This window comes from Equus quagga, chromosome 16 (genome assembly GCF_021613505.1).
Source record: "Equus quagga isolate Etosha38 chromosome 16, UCLA_HA_Equagga_1.0, whole genome shotgun sequence".
In the NCBI taxonomy this organism is placed as follows: Eukaryota; Metazoa; Chordata; class Mammalia; order Perissodactyla; family Equidae; genus Equus; species Equus quagga.
The window spans coordinates 53519594-53527576 of NC_060282.1; the positions used below are offsets into that span (position 1 = coordinate 53519594).

The 7983-nt window shown below is 40.7% G+C and overlaps 1 pseudogene; it reads left to right on the top strand.

Annotated features, from left to right (window-relative positions):
• Positions 1–1633: 1633 nt before the first annotated feature.
• Positions 1634–2656, top strand: LOC124227841 (etoposide-induced protein 2.4 homolog; annotated as a pseudogene).
• The last annotated feature ends 5327 nt before the right edge of the window (positions 2657–7983 follow it).

Below are 7983 nucleotides of genomic sequence, written 5' to 3' on the forward strand. Positions count from 1 at the left end.
TTTTTTGCCTCTGAGCTTAATGTTATATAGTTTCTATTGCTACCTTCTAAATTCACTGATTTTTTCCTTCTGCGGTGTTGAATCTGTTAATCTTGTCCACTGAGTATTTTACTCGTACATTCCATTTTTCACTTCTAGAAGTTTAATTTATATACATATACACATATATATCCTCAATATGTTAGGGTTTTACTATAAATCCTTGAGCACAATTATAAGAGGTATAATTTTAGTTTTGAAGTTCTTGCTTGAGTCCATCATTTCTGACTAATTTTCCAGCTGCTTATGGGTCATATTTTGCTAATTCTTTATATGTCCAGCATTTTTTTCATTGGATGCCAGACATGGTATATGTTATATTGTCAAATGTTTAGATCTTGTTATTTTACTTTAAAAATGTTAGTTTTCTTTTGGGGCAGCAATTACATTTCCTCTGGATTATGTTGATACTTTTGGGGGATTATTTTAAAACTTTGTTAAGGCAATCCTAGAGTCTCCTTATCTCTAGAGATAATTTAGTCCTTCTAATATCTTTACTGATTTCCTCTAATTTTGAACAGGTTCTTTGTGCTCTGGCTGGACAGAATTCAAATGCTTGTGAACTGTAAGAATTGTTCACCTTATAGCTCCCAGTAACAGTTCTTTGCATGGACTTGTCGAGTTTCACCTTTCACATTCATGGATTCATACTCCACAAAGGCTCGAGGGGACACCTTTGCAAATTTCTGGACAACTTTTTCTATTTCCCTCCTGTCTAGTGATTTGTCCTGATTGCTTCAGGCATGTCCACCTCCCTGAGCTCCCATCTGTCTCCTCAAATCAGCAAGACGACTGTGCTCTGCTTGGGATGCCGTCCTTATTCTGTGGTCCAGACATAAGCCTCCAGGCAGAAATCATCACCAACTGCAGGGTTTATCTCATTCGTTTCTCTCCTCTGAAGGATCATAGTCCTGTGCTGTCTGGTTTCCAACGTCTTGAAACAATTGTTTTACATATTTTGGCCAGTTTTATAGTTATTTATAGTGAGGAGATAAATCTTATTCTGTTCACTCTAGTAGAAGTAGAAATTGAGTTTTGGGAATATTTTAAAGTTAGAATCAGCATTATTTTCTGATGGATTGTATGTAGTATTGAGAGAAAATAAGAGTCAAGTATGTTTCCTACATTTTCATGCTGAGAATCTGGAAGGATGGAGATATCCTCAACTGAGGTGGGAGTCTGTGGGAGAAGAACGTTTTGGGGGAAAGCTCCTGTTGGAGATGTTAATTATGAGATAGCCATTAACTAATCAAATGGAGATGTTTAGTAGGTAGGTAGATGTATATTCTCTGGGGTTGAGGAGAGAGGTCTGTGCTGAAGAAATAATTGGGATCGATCAGTATATACGGTACCAGTGCACTCTATAGCACTCTATGTGATCACTAGGAGAACAAGAGTGGCTAGAAAAGGGAGGAAGTCCAATAACCAGCCCAGAGCACTCCATCATGGAAAGGGAATGTGGCTCTGGGAACACCGGTATTAGGGGCAACCAGGTAAGGAGAAGGCAAGAAGCCTGTGGTGGGTGATGGTCCTTCCAGGGCTGCCAGGTCCTTCATAATGAGAGATTTGGAGGTCCTTCCCTTCACACTGTGTAGTTGATATTTTGGGTGGTGAAGAGATGGCTGACAATGTGAAAACCTATCTCCAGGACCTTGCCATGGGAATGAAAGACTCCATCTGGGGTATTTGTACTATCTCAAAACTAGATGCTTGAATCCAGGAGAAAGGAGAAAAGCAGCATTGAAGAAGAACAAGTAGTGCCCTGGCAAGGTGGAGAGAGTGGGATATGGAGAAGAAGCGAGAGAATGAGCCGCAAGTTATTTCTGGAAGTTTCCAGTGCTATGCTTAGAATGGCAGAGCATTCTGATTAGGTCTCTTCTTGTTTCATTGAGTATTTATTACTGTGCTTCAGCCAGTAATAGCACAAGTTACCGGTGACCCATCACTACATGGAGATGTTTGGCTGTGGCTGGAATTCTTCCTTCCATTACATCCAGTGCTCATTGGGTGCTCCCCAGTCTGTGTTTAGCAAAGTTGTCAATGCCTTTTGTTTTCAAGATGGAGCTGATCTAGCCTTTGAGGCATCAAGGAGGAAGCCTCATCCATTCCCTAGTGTCAGCGAACAGTTGTTTACATGCTCTTCAATGGTTGGCTGCAGGCTCTTTTCTTCCCCCAGGGGATGTTTTTAAGTTTCCTTCCCATCCATCTTGTTGGTCAGCTGGTTAGTCTACTGCATATATCTCTCTCTACTCATTATACTGCTTCAAATATCACTAGTTCAATAAAGAAATTGAAACACACAACGGTTGTCAAAGAAAAGAATTGACCTTACTATCTTGGATTTGGTTTGCCCCTGACTTTCCTCACAACAGTGCAGTCCTCATACATTAGCAGTGGCTGCCTCTTCTCTACCCTTTTTCCTTTATTCATTGTCAGCTTAATGAATGGCAAAGAGCCAGTTGTACCTCTTCTTGGTAGTCTCTTAAGCAACAGACTCTTCTACAAGACTGTCTGCCTGCTGTCTGTCCTGAGCCGCTCAGAGGAGTTCCCTTCACAGCATCTCTTGTTAACTGGAGGCTGCTGCAGAGGGGATGGGCAGCAGTGGAAGGAGGTGTGACTGCTCTTTTCCCTGTTCACCTCTCCCCAGAACAGGAGGCAGGATCCGTTCTGCCAACGGCCCTCTGCATATTCTTGGAGGAATTGGGATTTTTGTCCCTGGTGCATGTAAGGCAGAATTTTCCTGACACTAGTATGTTGATTTTTCACACCAGTCAGCCGGGAAGGACCACAGGTTTTTCTACAGCTCTTGAGCGTTTGCCATCCCCGGGCCAGCACTGATTTGATACTTTTCTGCTCTGTGCCATTTACCCCCACTCCCCTTCCTGCCCTCCACCACCCTTGGATGAATGGATTTTGTAATTTTAGCTGTTTATATTTTATGGATTTGTTATTTTTGTTGTTTTCTGTGAAGAACACACATTGGATGAGAGGGTGAAGGAATATATCAGTTGCGCCACATCACTCCCTTCACAGCCACCACTGTCTTGTTTCTTGTAACTCAGCATAGCTTTTGGTCTCTTTTGCTCCACTGGAAAAAACAATCAGCCTGAAGAGATGAGATAGGAGAAGAGACCTCGTTACAAACAGATCTCCTGGGTTTTAAGGGGTAATTTTCCTTCTTCTCCTTGAAGAAGAAAAAGCTTTTCTCACTGGTACATTTAAAGTTCCTCAATTCTGGGGAAGTACCAGTTCTGAACAAGTGACACTGTGACACAGAATACTCAGAGAACCTGAACTTTTCTCACACTGGAGACCAGAAATTCACTATTGGCCGCTGCCAGGTCTATCTGGTATTGCAAAGGAATATTGGGTGCTGCAAATAGGAGCTGAAGGAGTAAACTTATTAAACCCAAAATCTCTGACTGGTTAATGTTTTTCTGTCATTTTAAGAAATTAAATATGGAGGCATGGGGTGCAGAAATCAAAACAATTGTACAATGTTAAAATGTCACAGTTAAACCTGAGCTGGTCTCTCCTCCAGTCCCCCATTGCTAAAAGTGAGTCTGTCACTAATTAGCAATGTAACCTTTGGTAACTGACTTTATCTCTGTGTCTCAGCTGCTTCATGTATAAAAGGAAGCAGGTGAATTGATAATATCCAAGATCTCTTTTAGCTTTGAAATTATCTTCTACCTTTTCTACTTCTGAAGGCTGCTCCAATCAGACAGAAAACTGCAGTTTTGAGAAGTTCCAAGGTCTTCCAATAATGTTCAACAAAGGTAATTTAAATAAGTTAAAGTATTGTAAAAACACATCAAATCAACGGCGCTGAGATTTCAAGGTCTTCTTCGTTACTTTCTGGAAGAAAATTACAGCAAAAAATAAAGAAGCAAGGATCAAAGCTAAAAATAGAAAAAAGAGTAGGTGGTAGAATATATAATTGTGCAGAAGTTTGAGAAACATGCAGACTAACAAATGAGTTAATATTAAAATGTCAAAGAAAGAGTCTGAAAGGAATAATTGAAGATCTAGAGGAAGTCAGAGAGCCTTTGACTGAAGAAGCTATAAATATACAGAACAGGAAGAAATATAGGAAATATAAATCTATTAAAATATTTATTTAAACAAATAAAGGCTATAAAACTCGTGATGACTAAAATAGAAAGTAGAAGAAATAATTAGCATTTACTGAATGCCTATTAGGTGCCAGGCTTTGGGCCAGGTGGTTTACATATCCTACGTAATTTATGAGTTCATTGAAGAATTAAAAAAAGAAACTAGGATCATCAGGAATAATTATTGTTTACTATGCATAAGCATTTAGGATTCAAAGAAGGCTTGGTTGGGGGTTCAGAGTTTAGTAGGCCTGCAGCACAGCCTTGTCATCTGTATTTTGAATGTTCTCAGGTGATTGTGATGCGCAGCCAAGCTTGAAAATCTCTGATCTAATGCAGCACTTCCTTTGCCTTGGTGAAAACAATGCACTGCTATAATTGTGCACAAGAGAGTGGAGGGCTGTGGAGATGTGGAGAGATCCCTGGAAGAGCATGAAAACGGAAAGGAGAGAAGAAACGAAAGCAGTTCTGGGCTGGACCAGACCTGGCCTGCTCAGGAAGTCAGGCTTAGACAGTATGAATTTTAATTAGGATAAGACTAGAGAGGAAGACAATGTCTCAATCCACTAGTCTTAACTACTAGCCAGGGTAATATCAGCACTGGCAAAGCGGTGCTGGAGAGTTAAAAGGTCCTTGGGAGAGTTGTTGTAAGTTCAGATTACAGTATACCAAAAGCTCCCTCCAGGTTTATATACAGGACTCCAAGAGCCATAAGAGCAGGCATCTCAGGCAGGTAACAGCATTGAGGACAAATAGCAGCTGGGCAATTCTTAGGTGTGTGTCATGGGGAGGGAAGATAGAAGTAACAGGAATTACACAGGTCAACAGGGTCCCAGACAAGGGGGTGGGGTTCAGATCTGGGGGGCTCTCCTAGTTACTGGGAACTAGAGCATACATGAGATAACAAGTCCGGGGTCCTTCCTACTAAATGAGGTCAAGGGGGAAAGCTGAATTCTAGCATGTACACATCCAGGAGTCGACACCAGGACCCCAGATTCCAAGCCACTCTTGTGTGGGAGACAAGCCCATGTGCTCCACAGGCAGGTGACCTGTTCTCAGTTCAGCTTTGACACTCACACTTGTGTAAACTTAGCCTCTGTGAGCCTTAACTTTCTACCTGTAAGATGGGGATCGAAATAATAGCATCTACCTCACAGAGTTTCTGTTAGGATTATATCAAGTAAGATGTGTATACCTCATAATAAAGAACCACTCAGAAGAGTTAGAAAATGCTCAAAAGGACTGTGTTGTTACCATGAGCTGGCAGTGGCTGTAGAATTAGGGGGGTTGTGGGGGAAGAGAGATCTAAGGTGAGAAGACAAATCGGAAACGAGAACGGTGAACTACGGAGGTGGAAATGAAGAGAGAGTTTTAAGTCACATGATAAAGGACAGGCCAAAAGGTTTTGGTGAGTGGCTGTGGAGAAACCACAGCCCTGCCAAAGCTGCCACAGAGCTGAAGACTTAATGACTGGGATAATTATGATAACTGCGACAGAAATAGGAAGTTTGCCAGGGAGAGAGGGTTTAGGAAGAAGAGGAGACTGAGTCAGAGATATTGGGATTTGAAACTAAAATGTAGAGAGTAAGTCAAAGCACCAGGTGGAGTTTTGAGATCCATCCAAAAAGAGCTGAGAGAGATAGTGAGGTCACAGTGTGGGGCCGAGAGGAGGCCCACAGAGGGGGTGCGATGGTGAGGGAGAGAATTCATCAAGGGAGAACAAACTTGGGGCTGGAGAGGGTGGAGCTCCAGTGGCGTGGAGTGCGCTGGAAACCAAGGAAGGGCTAAACAGCAGCACTATCAAGCCTGTAAGAAGTGGGAGGACCTTCTGGAAGAACCCTCCACTAGGCAGGAGGATAGATGCCACGTACTGATCATACACATCAACCACATGTGGAAGAAACAGCCCTATTCAGGCCTTAACTTTCCTCTGTGGTGAAAAGGGGGTTAACAGGTGATCTCTTTGGTCCTTCCTCTTGTGAAATGCTGTGCAGAACCAGAGCGGTGAGACAGAAACCAGGCTATGTGAAATAGACACAGTTTTTTAAAAAGGATGCAGTGAGCAAACACAGTGTTTTTCAGAATTTTTAAGGTGAAAGGAACTTATGTAATAGCTTCAAGGACTAGCAAGGTCAAAGAAAGATGATTCAGTAACCATAGGTGCACAGGACCACTCTGTGTTCCAGTGGAAAAGTAGAACAGGCTTTAATAATGGGCACAATAGAGTAAAATCAGCAAAAGAATCCTATGAAGGATGTACTTTCTCTCAGATAGTCCATGTGAAACATTCTGGTTCTTACAAATTGAATTGAATCCACCAAAGCCTGGAGAGATCAAAAGCCAGGATCATTGAGACCCACGGAAAACAAGGAAGCCCTTTTTGGAGAATATAAGTATATATTCAAATATCTTAGGTTATAGTTATCTGCTTAATTTGCCGGGGGCTAGTCACAAAATTACATTCTCACATCCATATACTCTATTAACCTTGTACATTGCATAGCATGAAGCTTGTTTCTCACCACCAGTGGGTTCAGTAGGCAACTGTTTCTATATGTAAAGTGTGCTTGGGACCTCATATTCATGGACCTTAAGATGAAATGAAGTTTAATTGAGCAGCGGAAGCCTAGAACTGTTGTGGTGTATTGGCAATGACAAAACCAACTGTGTCTTTGTTATAGTGATCTACTTCACTATAAAATTGTTCTAGGCAAAACTAACCTCAGTCTAAGGGCTCTATAATACACGAAAGCACATTTAAAGGAAAATAGTTTAGGAAAAAACCTCTCAGCAGATAAGCATTCAAATTATTTAGTGGACTTGGCTCTTTAACAATGAACAGAATATATCTTCAAAGAAAGATTTTCTCAGAAAAAGAAGATTGCTTTTTCATGGATGATGATGTTATTAAGAAAACGTTTTGTGTTTGAGAATGAGAACCTTGAACTTAACAAAAACACTTTGAATTCCAGCCCAGAAAATCACTCTGGATTTTGATTTAACCTTTACCAAGTATATCTGACATACAGACGCAGCCAGACGTAGCTCAGTATTGTGAGTTAGTTTCTGAACTTACTTCTTCCCTTAGGTCACAAAGACTTTAGTTTTAAGCTTAATTTCCTTCCAGGAAGGCAGTAACTGACCCAAGACAGACTCCTGAATTTACCATTAAACAAAGATAATAGAGAGTCTTAATTTTGGTATTCAGGAAAGTTTTTTGGTTGCTAACCCATAGATCATTATTTAGCAGGTTAATAATGACTCGTTTTTGTGTAGAGCTTGATCATTTACAAATCATTTCATCTCATCATCTCTGTGTAACCATCCTGAGTTAGATATTTTCATTCTCAAGGTAAGAAAAACATGACTAACTTAAGCTTGTTCGATTAGTAAATGGTTCAGAATATAGGTCTGCTGCTGCCATAGCACCATGCATTTTCTACTTCACATAATACATTAATTTATTCAGCAAACATTTATTGAGTGCAAAAAAAAAAATGAATACCAGGAGGCATGTCTTAGTCACAAGTATATGAGCCTCTTCTGTATAAATAGTTTGAATTTTCTTAGTCATAATCCTCGAAAAATGACCCCTAATATCTCTAGAAAACTAAATGATAGGCTGTATGTATGGCATTATAGTTCTAGGACTGGTTTTACTAAAAAACAGAACGGAAATAAATATAAGTTAACGTTATGCAATATTTTCTGGATTCCTAAGGTGATTTGAGGTGGGAGATGGACTCATAAGGAACTAAGAAATTTGGAGAGAAGACCACATGAAGGAAAGAGCAGGAGTCAGGCAAGTAGAGAGCATCTGAGTCTCTGC